This window comes from Arachis duranensis, chromosome 2 (genome assembly GCF_000817695.3).
Source record: "Arachis duranensis cultivar V14167 chromosome 2, aradu.V14167.gnm2.J7QH, whole genome shotgun sequence".
Taxonomy (NCBI): Eukaryota; Viridiplantae; Streptophyta; class Magnoliopsida; order Fabales; family Fabaceae; genus Arachis; species Arachis duranensis.
The window spans coordinates 4,570,147-4,583,073 of NC_029773.3; the positions used below are offsets into that span (position 1 = coordinate 4,570,147).

The following is a 12,927-nucleotide window of genomic DNA, read 5'->3' on the forward strand; positions in this document are numbered from 1 at the left end:
TTTAGCATGAATATTTCAAATCGCATACTATTTTCAGCATATTCCATATATATAATTAATTAATACTGCCCCAAAGCACTTTGTCAAGAAATATTATTATATTTTTTTTTTTTATGTAAGTGCATGAAAATTATTTGTTAACGTTTGAGCACTTTCTTGCTTTGCGTTTGTCTTACTCTTAAATCGCAACCCTACTTGCCACTTGCCTCTTTAATTTCATTAATTAATCTTCTTTGTCATAGAAACACGAAAAGCACACTAATTTATTGTTAAAATAAGTTTATAAGTTTATTTATGTGAGGGAGGTGCATTTGTAATGTCATCAGACAGCGATATGCCGATAATATGAATCCAAATCATTGCAAAGTTTTATTGTTGCCTTGGATAAATTTATTTTTCAAAACATATCAACCATACCGGATAATATGAAGAAGTTCTTCCACTTTAATAATTAGAGAAATATAATAAATAGTAAATATTATAATAGAATTACTTAGTTTTAAGTATGTTGTTTAACCAGGTAGATTTTGAATTGTGTGATGCTATATTGATAGTTTTTTTATGGTAATATCGAAAAAGAGGCACTGATTTATCAAGATATAGGTAAGACTATATGTTATATAGTATTTTTGGATGTAATTCTAATTTCTGTTAAACTTTTTTCTTCTATTTTTTAATGGTCGAAAACTCTAGTAACAATTAAAAAAAAAGTTTTACTATTATCAATAAATGTTCATGTGAATCAAACGGTAGTGGATATTCTAATAAAAATATCTTTTATACAAAAATAATATTATAAACTATTTATATCGTTATTAAATATATATGACTAAATCATCTAATAAATTATAATATCATTTTTTATAAAGATATTTTCATATACAAACACTACTAGAAATACAGATTAGCATAATAAAGATATTATCTGACGGATTTTATCCTATAGATACAGACGGAATTTTAAAGGGATTTTTTGTCGGAAAACAAAAAAAAATGGATTAGCATAAATTACAGATGGAAAAGAGAATTCGTCGATAATTCTGTCGGAAAAATTAATTTTTTTCGTAGAAAATGGTTATAGATGAAAAATTCGTCTGTAATTAAATAGGTAAAACGCTGCGTTTTATTAAATTATTAAAGACGAAAAATTCGTATGTAATTTAAATTTTCCGTCGGAAAATATTAATGTAAACCTAACCTATCCCTTCTCTCTCCCCGTGGCAGCCCCCATTCAAACTGTGTTTCGTGCTCCATTCACAAATCAAACACAAGCTTCTTCCTCTCTCCCAGGCACGAGCTACTTCTACTCTCCGTGACTGCTACTTCTGCTTCTTCTGCCGCGGCCGTTGCCGTTGTCGCCGCCGCCGCCGCTTGCATCACACAATCTCTCTTTGTCATCCCTTGCGTCCTATGAGATCCCTTCGTCGCCGCTCTCGTCGCGTCTACTCCCATCGTCGGAGAGCTCTCTCTGCCGCTGCTCTCATCGCATCTGCTCCCTCTGGCGCCTCTTCCATCTAATCTCATCTCGCTTTCTCAGTTCTTCTCGTAACCATCTCAAATTTCAGGTATATATATATCCTAATTTTGTGATTCTGTTCTTCGTGATAAACCTTAGGGCTCAATTTTTCTATGTCAGTTTTAGGTTTATCATACTCTACTTTTGTGCTTCGTTCGAATCTGCGGGTTTACTCTGATTTTGATGATTTTTTTCTGCAAACGAAGGTTTTCGTTTGAATCATTTGCTTGGACGAACATTGAATATATTCTATTCTGCTCTGTTCAAGTAGCTTACGGCTTGTGAATTCATGTATTCTATATTTCTATTTGACCTTGTTCGCTAACTTCGTGTTCATTTTCGCTGAATATGTCCTTTTCAATTTTGTATGATGGATGATTAAATATATTAACATAATTATAACTTTGATTTTATTAGCACTAAATTCGATTGGCTTCGCAGTGAAAGCTGCCTGTGATATCTAGTGATTGTGTTTAATATTTGACTTTTTTACTATGCTCTTCTTAAAAGGGAAACTAGGGTTCTTTCTTTTTGTTCTTTCATCAATTGCATGAATCTGGTCATATATAGTAATGCTTTCTTGCTAATCAAAATAGTAATTTTTGCTAATTTTGGAATTTGATATTGCTGACCTTTGTTATTAGAAGGATTGCCACTACTTGTCCTTTTCAGAAAAAAATTGAGTAGTCATGCGAATATTATCTGAAAATTTTAATGAAAAAATTGAGTAGTCATGCCACTACTTGTCCTTTGTTTTCTCCTCACGTATTCTATGCTTAGGGGAAGAATGCATAGTGTTCTATATAGATATCAAGCATTCTTTCTCTCATCAACTAACATAATGATAAGTTGTTGGTTTGTTTCTTGCAAGATAAGCAATTGTAGCTTCTTTACAAAATCATCTGGTATAATTTTGTATTTATATGTTTAAATTCTTAGAAAAGTAGGTGGACTGCAACAATTATTGTTGTAATCTAAAGTTTGTTTCAACTTTTTTACTGTTATTTTTAAAGTTATTCATTCACATTAGAAAAACTACTTGTAATCTAAAGTTTTGTGTTAATATGGAGTGATATTTATAGCAAAGCTACATCTTTCCATTTCTTTAATACATTAATAGCTGTGATGTACTTTTACCTTTTAAGAATATCATCCTTCTTAAATTTGTCTATGACTCTATGCACATTATACATGTATAGGGCAATATTGCAGTGTTCTTATTATTGTTCTTTTTTACATGCAGAATTTTTATATGATTGGAAGAGACAAAAGCAGAACCTCATGTAGGGTCTTGAAGATTGACAGATTGGATCCAACGGAACTAAACATCACTGAAGATTTGACCGTGTACTCAGAAATTGAGTGTTGTGACCTTCTAAGGCGCATACACGAAGGAAACAAGTCAACAGGGGGACTGAAGTTTGTTACAACTTGTTATGGAATCATTGGTAATTGAATCTTCTATCATCTTCTTCATATGAACAAAATTGTTATTATGGTATTGTTTCCCAAAAACTGGCTATAATAATTAAGGTTCCGTCATCTTATTATATTTTTTATCTAGGATTTGTCAAATTTCTTGAGCCATACTACATGCTTCTCATAACAAAGCGAAGGAAAATTGGCACAATATAATAATCCATCTTATTAATAATCCATCTTATTAATGGGCTTTACTTTTCTTCTCTTGTGACTTAGATACAAGAAGCTTCTGTGCAGTGTAGATCTTACGAAGGACTTCTTTTTCAGCTACTCATACAATGTCATGTTTAGTCTTCAAAGGAACTTAACCGATCATAATACAACAGGACAGTCACTTTACGAAATACTGTTTGTTTGGAATGAGTTTTTGACTCGTGGAGTCAGGAATAATCTCCAGAATGCTTCCTGGACAGTTGCCTTAGTTTATGGCTTTTTTAAATAGGTACATAACAGACTCCCCTTTTGGCTAATGGATATGTTTAGTTTTTATCTTCTATATATTAATTTCGTTGTAATTTATCAGCAATATTAATTTCATTTGAAATGTCTAGTTTTTACCATATGTAACTTTGTATATGCTATTGCTTGCATTTTATGTGATAGAGTTAATGCTGCAATCATTAAACCATGGATTAGTAGTATTCACACAAAATGATAATTTAATGTAGGCAATATTTTTTATCGCTGTATTGGTGTCATCAAGCCTCTCCTATAAGTGCTAGAAAGAAATGCTAGAAATATCTATTCCTCATAAAAGGTTATGCATTTTCTTGTTGACAGTTGTTCATTTATGGCATGCTGTGTAAGTCAAACTTTCTATTTCTGGAAGGGATTTTCACTTGACTATCATTGCTAGGTGCTCGCGGCACTATGCTGGGACAAGGTTTGTACTTTTCCAATCCTTTATATGAGTTTGTCACATGATAAAGCTACATTCTGTTTCAATTCTTTACACTTGCAGTCCTTGAAGATATACATCTGCTTTTGTTTACATTTTAATTTTTCTAATTGAGGTTTTTTTACTGGTTTCTGCCAAGTACTTCAATCCATGAAATTCATGTAAACGGGTGATTTATCACCCAGAAACTTTGTATTTTTCTGTAAATTTTGGCATTTTTATCTTACTTATTTCTTGACATATTCCTTGCTTGCTGTATCTTGTGATGCAGATATCTGAAACGAGGAGTGAATGAAAAGGGAAGAGTAGCTAATGATGTTGAGACAGAGCAGATAGTCTTTGCAGATGCTCATGATGGAAGTCCGATGAAAATAAGTTCCGTGGTGCAGATCCGGGGTTCAATTCCTCTGTTCTGGTCTCAAGAAGCCTCTCTATTGAACATAAAACCTGACATTATATGTATGATGTGGAAGCAACTATTCTCTGCTTGTTATGTAATTTTTTCTAAGAGCTTTTTTGCTTTTTTTTTCTTTTTCTAGTATCAAAGAAGGACAACACCTTTGAAGCCACAAGGCTTCATTTTGAAAATCTTGTTAAGAGATATGGAAATCCAATTATCATATTGAACTTGATTAAGGTAGGCAGCTTCCCATTTCTAATGAACAGTTAGGAATATTGAATTTCTCGGTTGTGTCTAACCTCTAAACTAGAATGTTTTCTTATTTTCATTTTTTTTTCAAGACACATGAGAAGAAGCCACAAGAAACTATTCTGCGAGCCGAGTTTGCTAATGCTATTAGGTCTATCAACAAAAATATGAAAGGGAAAAATCGACTGAGGTTCCTCCATTGGGATTTGCATCGACACTCAAGACGGTAACTTGCTCTTCCTTCCAACCGTTTCAATTTTTTATTCTTGGGTGTTATTTTGACTTTATTGGATCAATTACTTCAGCAGCAAAGCTACTAATGTGTTGACCCAACTGGGGAAAGTGGTTGCTTATGTGTTGAAGCTGACTGGCGTCTTCTACTGTTCCCTGACACCAAACTTGACACCAGAGGGACTGTTCCAATATTCCTTCACTGGGTATGTTCTATAGCAGCACTTTGGATGCTGTTTGCTGATGTATTTTCCTATTGAATTACTTTTTATATATTTTGATGATTTATTAGATGATCTTTGTATTAAGCAATAACCAGGAATTATATTGCATAGACTGCTCGGATTTTTTGAACAATAACCAGGATGCTTCAATGGATGAATGGCTCGAGGTCTGTATGAATGCCGTATATAACAATATTGGATTCCATGTCTCCTGCAGCATTTTTAATGCATGCTCTAGGAAAATTTATAGCTAACTTTTTTTTTCATTTATAACATTTTCTAGAAATTACATAAAAAATCAGAAATCAGTTGCTGTGAGTGTTCCTGTAGAGCAAATTAAATGTGCTTCAAGAGCATGCAAGCATTTCTCTCACTCTCTCTCTCTTTCTCTCTCTCTCTCTCTCTTGCAGTTCTGTTTTAAAGTTGTGTTTTTGTTATCCTCCTTCACTTTTTCTTAATCCTATAAAACATTGCTAGGCTTCTGAAATCTGTCCATGTCCTGTTTTTTGACACCAGGGAACTGCATATGCTCAGTCCAATGCAAACAAATCAAAGAAAAAGAAGTAGATGAACAAATACTTTCAAGTTTCAGCCATACAAGAGTCTGCCATGGAGTGAAGAATCATGTAACTCAGATTAGATTGGAGAGTTTAAACTTTAAAGAGAGCATGAGGAAATAGTTTTAAAATTTAGGCTGAAAGTCCTGCCCTTCTTTGTTGTAGTTTAAAAGAAATTTTAGGGTATCTTTTTATTGAGACAGTGAGATATTGAATAATGGTGTTAAAAAATAACATCCAATTTTATAGGTATCATGTAATGAATATTATGTTTATCTATATGATTTTTGGCTTTCTTTTTTTCAATTTACAGTGTGTTTTATGGAATAAATTTAGAAAACAAATCTAAATTATTTATTTTGTAATGGAAAAATTAAAAAAATTATATTTTACCTTACTGACGGATTTACAGACGAATTTTCTATCTGTATTCAGAGTGTGGGATGATTTTTCAAGGTTTAAATTACAGACGAAAAATCTGTCAAAAAATGTATTGCCAATTACCGACAAAAAATCTGTCAGAAAATCTGTCTGTAATTACAGACGAAAAATCCGTCTGTAATTACAGACAGAAAATCCGTCGAAAAGTTCGTCGTCTCAGGGAAATGGATGGAGAATTTACAGAAGAAAAATCCGTCGGTAACTAGTAAAAATCCGTCTGTAATTTTTTGACAGAAAAAAATCCGTCGGTAAATAATTTCCAACGGAGCTTTTACAGAGGGACAAAATCCGTCGGTAACCAAAAATTCGTCTGTAATAAAGACTAAATCCGTCTGTAAATCTGTCTGTATTAATCCATTTTCTAGTTGTAAAATAACTACCTATTATAAAATATGTCTCTCTGTTTTTTTAATCTTTTTCTTCTTCTTCTTTTTACGATGTAGTTGATCATTATTTCTTTTAAGATAATCATATTTTTGGGTTTGTTAGTTGTGTTTTTTTAGGGGAGTGATTGTTATCAAACCAATCTCTTTCATCAATCCATATCAATAACAAAAACATCTCAATTTAATCCTATTGAATTTAGAGAACTAAACTATGATTAAGATGATTACTAAACATTATTTGATTAATATCAAATTGTTTGTGTAATGTATTTTGCTTAGTGTGCAGAATTTAAATAAATTGAAACTGGTCTAAGAAACAATAACTCAAGCCATATAGAACCAGCCCACGCACACATTCTGACCCAATATCAAGTTCAACTTAAACAAACCATTCATTTCAAACAATCTTGATCCAAAGGTTGAATGGCTGAAACCATGAGAAAGAAAGAAAACACATTGGCCCAAGAACAAATGTAAGCCAAATTCGGTGGTCACACCCAAATCCATTCACTCAACTAAGTCTCTAACCAAGAAATTCAAACTTCATTTCATTTGAACACACTTCACCCACCAAACTAAAACTCTTTCTTGTCTCTCCTCTCTTTCTTTCACATCACATCACTCTGAAACAAAAAGAAAAAATGGAAAAATTCTGAAGTTAGGACAAAGCAAGGTTCAGAAAGCAAATTTTTGATTTCATGAAAGGAGAGAAGGTAAAAGGGGCTATAGCAAAAAGGGAAAATCTCATCAGTAAAGAAAAGCACAAAAAGTTAATTTTTTTTATTTGTGCTTCATCAAGGAACGGTGAAGAAATCAACTCTAAACAAACACCAAATTGAAAAATGAAGAAAGTGAAGTCAATAGTGTTCTGCTGCTTATCAACGATAAAAAATTATACTTGGAGCCAAAACAAGAATGCACGACTCATATTCAAGAAGCAAGATGAAAAAGGTTAAAAGAGAAGATAGAATGTATAGTTGCATGTCACTGCTTCTGTCCTCTCTCTCTCTCTCTCTCTCCTCTGAACGCCGTTGTTGATTTTGATCTTAGGAGAAGAAAAATCAACATGTGCTGAAGTAAGATTTCAAACCTAGGAAGCTTCACTCTTCTATAATAAAGGTGAACGGCCAAGGATTAGAGCAAGGAGTTAGAGCACAATATTTGGGTTCTCATAACTCTTTGAGTTGTTTATTCTTCCCTTTCATGGTTTTCATTATGTCTTTTTTTCTCAGTTTAGTCTTTCTAAGTTTTAATGGAAAAAGACAAATTGGTGAAGTTTGTAAGTAAAAGCCATTGAGTGGTAAAAGATAGAGAGTTAAACTTGGAGAAAAAGTCATAGTTATCTCAGAAATTCTTTGTAAATTTTTCTGTTTTGTTGTCATGATCCTGAGAGAATTTCCTTGCAAGTTGGGTTAGTACTTTGCGGTTGAAAAGCTAGGGTGAATTCGTAGTCAAGTTCAGTTTGGGTTAGAAACTGGACTTGTCCCAGATAGGATTGGGTAGAATCCTAGGGACAGTTGGTGATTGTAATCTGTTGAAAGATAGTGAAATTCCGTCACTGTTGTGATGGAGACTGAATATAGGCTACATTGTATTGGGTATCTGTACCAGGATACATGTGTGTGTCATTCTCTACTCTCTTATCTGTTATGCACTATAAGAGACAAAAATAAAGTATCTCCTGATTTCACTATAAAGCAACTTTTCACTATATCACATCTTGCAAGGAACTCTGTTCTAACTCCTACCGTGTCAGGAGACAAAACTAAAGTCTCTCCTGTTTTCTACTATCATAGAATGCAAGGCTAAAAGCTAAATCAAAAGGAGGCCAAGATTCAACTCCCTTTCTCTTAGCTACTGATAATCATCAAATCCAAAAAAAATATCAAGCCCAATAAACTAGTTATATTAGAGATTTCATCACATTCTCCACTTTTTCTACATTTCATCAACTTCACTTCTAAAAGAAATTCAGTTATAATGACTCACCAATTTGTCACCTGATAAATTTTTTTCGTAGATTTTATAGATTTTATTGTTATTGCTAATTGTATATATATCACTTAAATAATTGGAATATCAATAAGAATACACACAAAAAATTATTTCTTCATCTATGTCTCTATTTTTAAATTTTGAATTCTGCTGGTATTTATGGTCAAAATAGTTAATCCTAATCATCAGTCATCCTCTTTCTCTTTTTCCTCCTCTACAATGCAATGAAAACACAATCTTAAAATTTATACAAATTTTACTAATTCCTACTATATACATTTTATTGAAAATTTCACTTTTGTCTTGGTCGTCACCACTGTTCTTCTAGGGAGTGATTAACTCTATAGCTATTGTCTCCAGAAATAAGTATGATTTTTTCATTGACTCTGTTTCTTAACCTCCTCTACTAAATGACCCAACCTTTTATTCTTTTTCTCCTTCCATTACTCGGAGTGTGATTTACTTTTTCACTACTTCTGTGTGGATCAGTCTCAAAAAATATTTTTCTCAGAGTGATCTTAGAATTGCTGAACTTCAAGAGGAGGTCTATGCCTTTAAACAAGGCAACCTTTTAGTTCCTGAAATATATATCACTTTAAAAATCACTTTAGGAAGAACTTAATAACTCACGACCTTTTCCACTTTGTCCATATCCAATGAAAGTTCACAAATACTAGAATTTCATCATTTGCTTTTTCAAAAGCCTCGATGATAGATTATTTGTAATTAGATCACAAGTTCTGCTTTTGGATCCACTGCCACTAGTAAACAGAGTCTTTGCACTTGTCATACAACATGAGAGTCAGTTACAAGCCACAAATGGTCTCTTGGATGATTTGTGAACCATTACTACTGCCATTGATTCTCAGTGCAGCTCCCTTGGCCAAGGTCGTGGGTCTCCTTCCTCTACAGTAGGTCGCGGTGGTATCGCGCCCTCCAAGCAGTGATCATATTGCAGCTGCAGTGGACACACAATGGATAGTTCATTCCCGTTACCTAAGCCTCTGTTTGGTTGGTGTTCTTTGAACACAAAGACACAAATACAAATACACAAATAGACATAAACACTGATATACACAAATTTGTGTGACATTTTTGGTGATGATACATAAGACATAGTTTTATAATTTAAATATCTATTTTATCCCAAGTATAACTACCATCACCTCCACTGTCATCATTCCTGATTTTTTCAACTACTACTAATTTTTCAACCTTCAATCAAAATCAATATCACCAATAAAATTTAATCATTAGTTCTACAATTCAAATAAAAAAATTGAAACATTAAAAGATTTAATCAATTATTTAAAAAAATTTGATGCAAAATAAAATAAAATAAAATAAATATGAAAAAGGCAGAAGCAAAGAAAAAGAAGGTGAGAGAGATGTGATAAGGGTTGAGAAAAATTACAAAAGCAAAGAAGAAGAAGAAGGTGATGGGGAAGGAGTTAATGTATATCTGGCAAAAAAGAGAGTAGGTGTAGATCCCGACAAAATTGCCAAGGGAGGAAGGGAACGAGAAAGGAGAAGAGTCGAGGCAATATCGTACTAGAAGCACTGGTGGAATGGCGGCAGTGACTCAGAGAGCAAAAGTGCAGAACATCAGAAACAAGTACATAGTAGTCAAATGAAAAAGAAGGTACTAGCAGGCGAACAAAAAGGCGTATACAACTTAGAAAAAAGGGGAAGACAAAGAGATAAAGGTGTAGTAGTGCGAAATTTATAACCCACAAACTAACTGACAAGTGCACCGGGTCGTACCAAGTAATACTTCAGGTGAGTGAGGGTCGATCCCACGAGGATTGATGGATTAAGCAACAATGATTGAGTGATTGGCTTAGTTAGACAAACAGAAAAGAGTGTTGAGAGTTCAAATGCATCAAACATTGAGTTCAGAAAATCAGAAAAGCAAGCAGTAAACAAGTTGTGAAGTATATGGAGAAACAGTTAAGACATCAGAGATATCTATCTTCTGGATTGACTTTTCTTACCAACTATTTTAATCATGCAAGATTCAATTCATGGCAAACTATATGTGACTAAACCCTAATTCTTTAGACCTTTTTAGTCTCCTCTAACATTCATCAATCGCCAATTCCTTGGTCACTTGATTCCAATCAGAGGGTTAAATTCAATTCTAGTTTATATGCCACAAAAACCCTAATTACCCAAATATAAGATGATTATATGTCATGTATCCCGTTAAGTCCAGATAATTAGAAGTTTAGGAAAAATTGTTTTCAAATTGTTGTTCAAGTAAAGAGCTTTTCTAAGTTATACAAGAACTCAATTAAAACAAGGGTCATACTTCCGTTCCACCCAGATTCATAAGATAAAGAACGAAAACAATTCTTGAAATATAAATCAAGACATGAATTAAAATAGAAAAATAATAGTATCGATCCATACAATAGACAGAGCTCCTAACCTTAACAGTGGAGGTTTAGTTGCTCATGGTTCAGAGAGAAAACTAGGATTCTGTAAAACTGTAAATTGCGGAATGTGATAAGAGAAGAGATGAGCCCGAAGGGCTAATTCTTTTCCTTTTTATATCTAATCATAATTAATGAAAAATATATTTTCTAAAACTAAATAATATCTTTTCCTAATTATAAATGGAATACAAGTTTAAATCAAAATTTAATAATTGATTCATGCAAGCCTTGTATGCAAATGGGGACCACTTGGTTTAAAAGGGTTGGCGCTAAACTTGGGGAATCCAAGTTTGGCTTCAGCACACCCTAATGGGCTTCTTCATGTCTCCTTGGTTGGCGCCAAACTTGAGGTATCTCAAGTTTGGCTTCAGCCAACCCATGTGTGTTCTTCCAAGTTTTTCTTGCTGGCGCTAAACTTGAGGTATCTCAAGTTTGGCTTCAGCAAGCCAGCATGCAATTCCTCCATTCTTCATCCTTGGCGCCAAACTTGAGGTTTCTCAAGTTTGGCTTTAGCAAGCCCGTGTGCACTCCTTCAGGTTTCTTTAGTTGGTGTCAAACTTGAGGTTTCTCAAGTTTGACTTCACCAAGGTAGCAAGCAAGGAAGGCGTTGTGATGATCATGGCGCCAAACTTGGGATTTCTCAAGTTTGGTGCCACCAAGGTAGTAATTCCATATGAAAGGTGTAAACTATTATATATCGTTGGAAAGCTTTGAAAATTGGTTTTCCAATGCCGCTAAAATCACGTCAATTGGACTTTTGTAACTCAGGTTATTTCTGTTTGAGTGCAAGGAGGTCAGGGTTGACAGTATCATTTACTTTCTTCCTCTTCTTCTACAGAAACTCCATCAAATCCATCTGAATACTATCTGAAATAAACAGAATTACACACAACTCAAAGTAACATTTATAGTGGCTAAAAGATATTTAAATCTTGATTAAACTTAACAATTTGAATGCAAATTCACTAAAAAAAGATAGAAAATATGCTCATATATTATGTAGTGATGGCAAAGAAAGAAAGGAGGAGGAAAGATAAAGTAAGTTCTTAGAAGAGTGTGAGTTTAGGTTATGAAAGATAAAAATAAAAATAAAAAAAGATAATAAAAATAAAAATATAAAAAAAATTATGTCTATATCTAAAATTAGTGTCTCATTTAAGAGGAGAAATATTAAATATATATATTTTATGTATATTTATATACCATTGTGTTAATAAAAATTTGTGTCTCATAAACAAACAGTAAATGTGTAATACTGTGTTTATGTCTCTAATAGATATAAACACTAAACTAAACAAACACTATGTAGGAGTCACAGTTCCATGAACGCACCTCTGCATCTGCCTCTGCGAATTCCACCACCTTTGCACTGCTAGTTCTAATTGTGCTCCAATAGTGCCAGATCATTCTTTTTCACATGTCCTAGTATATGGAGAAAGGGTAGTCCAGCATCATGCTTTAAATTATAATTTTTTATTTTACCAACAAAATATTTGTCATTAGGCAAAAGGGACATAATTTTTTACAAACAAATGTAATTTTTTTTAAATATAATTTCCAAGAGCATATCTACTATAAGGGTTATACCAATTACAAGAACTATATTTACCGAAAATGTTAAGTCCGTATATTAAGAGTGGAGTAGATGACACTGGTAATCAAAACTAATCATTACATTGTTAGTATCAAATTTAAAGTCTGTAAAACACACTCTAATTTCATCGGAAATAAATATAGGCACAAAGATAAATACATTTTCTCTTTATTATTGGCTTGAAAACGAAATAAGCCAAACACTATTTTTTATTATTATATATTATGAGAGAGGAAGAGATTGTTTGGAAATCACACAATATTAGGTATTGAGAAAATGAACTTAAGAAGTTCGTTTCAATTTGTCCTAATTAAAAAAAAAAAACACTTAAGCTGTTAAGTATTTTGATAAGGATTAATGTAGATGTCTATTCTCAAAAGAGAATAAATTTTATGAAATTTGAAAAAGTGACTTTTTATACGTAAATAAATAGGAGGTTAAAGTCTCAGGCAATTCACATATCAATTATAACAATTTTCTTTTTCATTCTCTTATTATTGATACAATTCTCTCTCT

General features: G+C 32.9%; 1 pseudogene; it reads left to right on the forward strand.

The window, feature by feature from the left end:
- Positions 1–2,683: 2,683 nt before the first annotated feature.
- Positions 2,684–5,567, forward strand: LOC107472996 (phosphoinositide phosphatase SAC2-like; annotated as a pseudogene).
- The last annotated feature ends 7,360 nt before the right edge of the window (positions 5,568–12,927 follow it).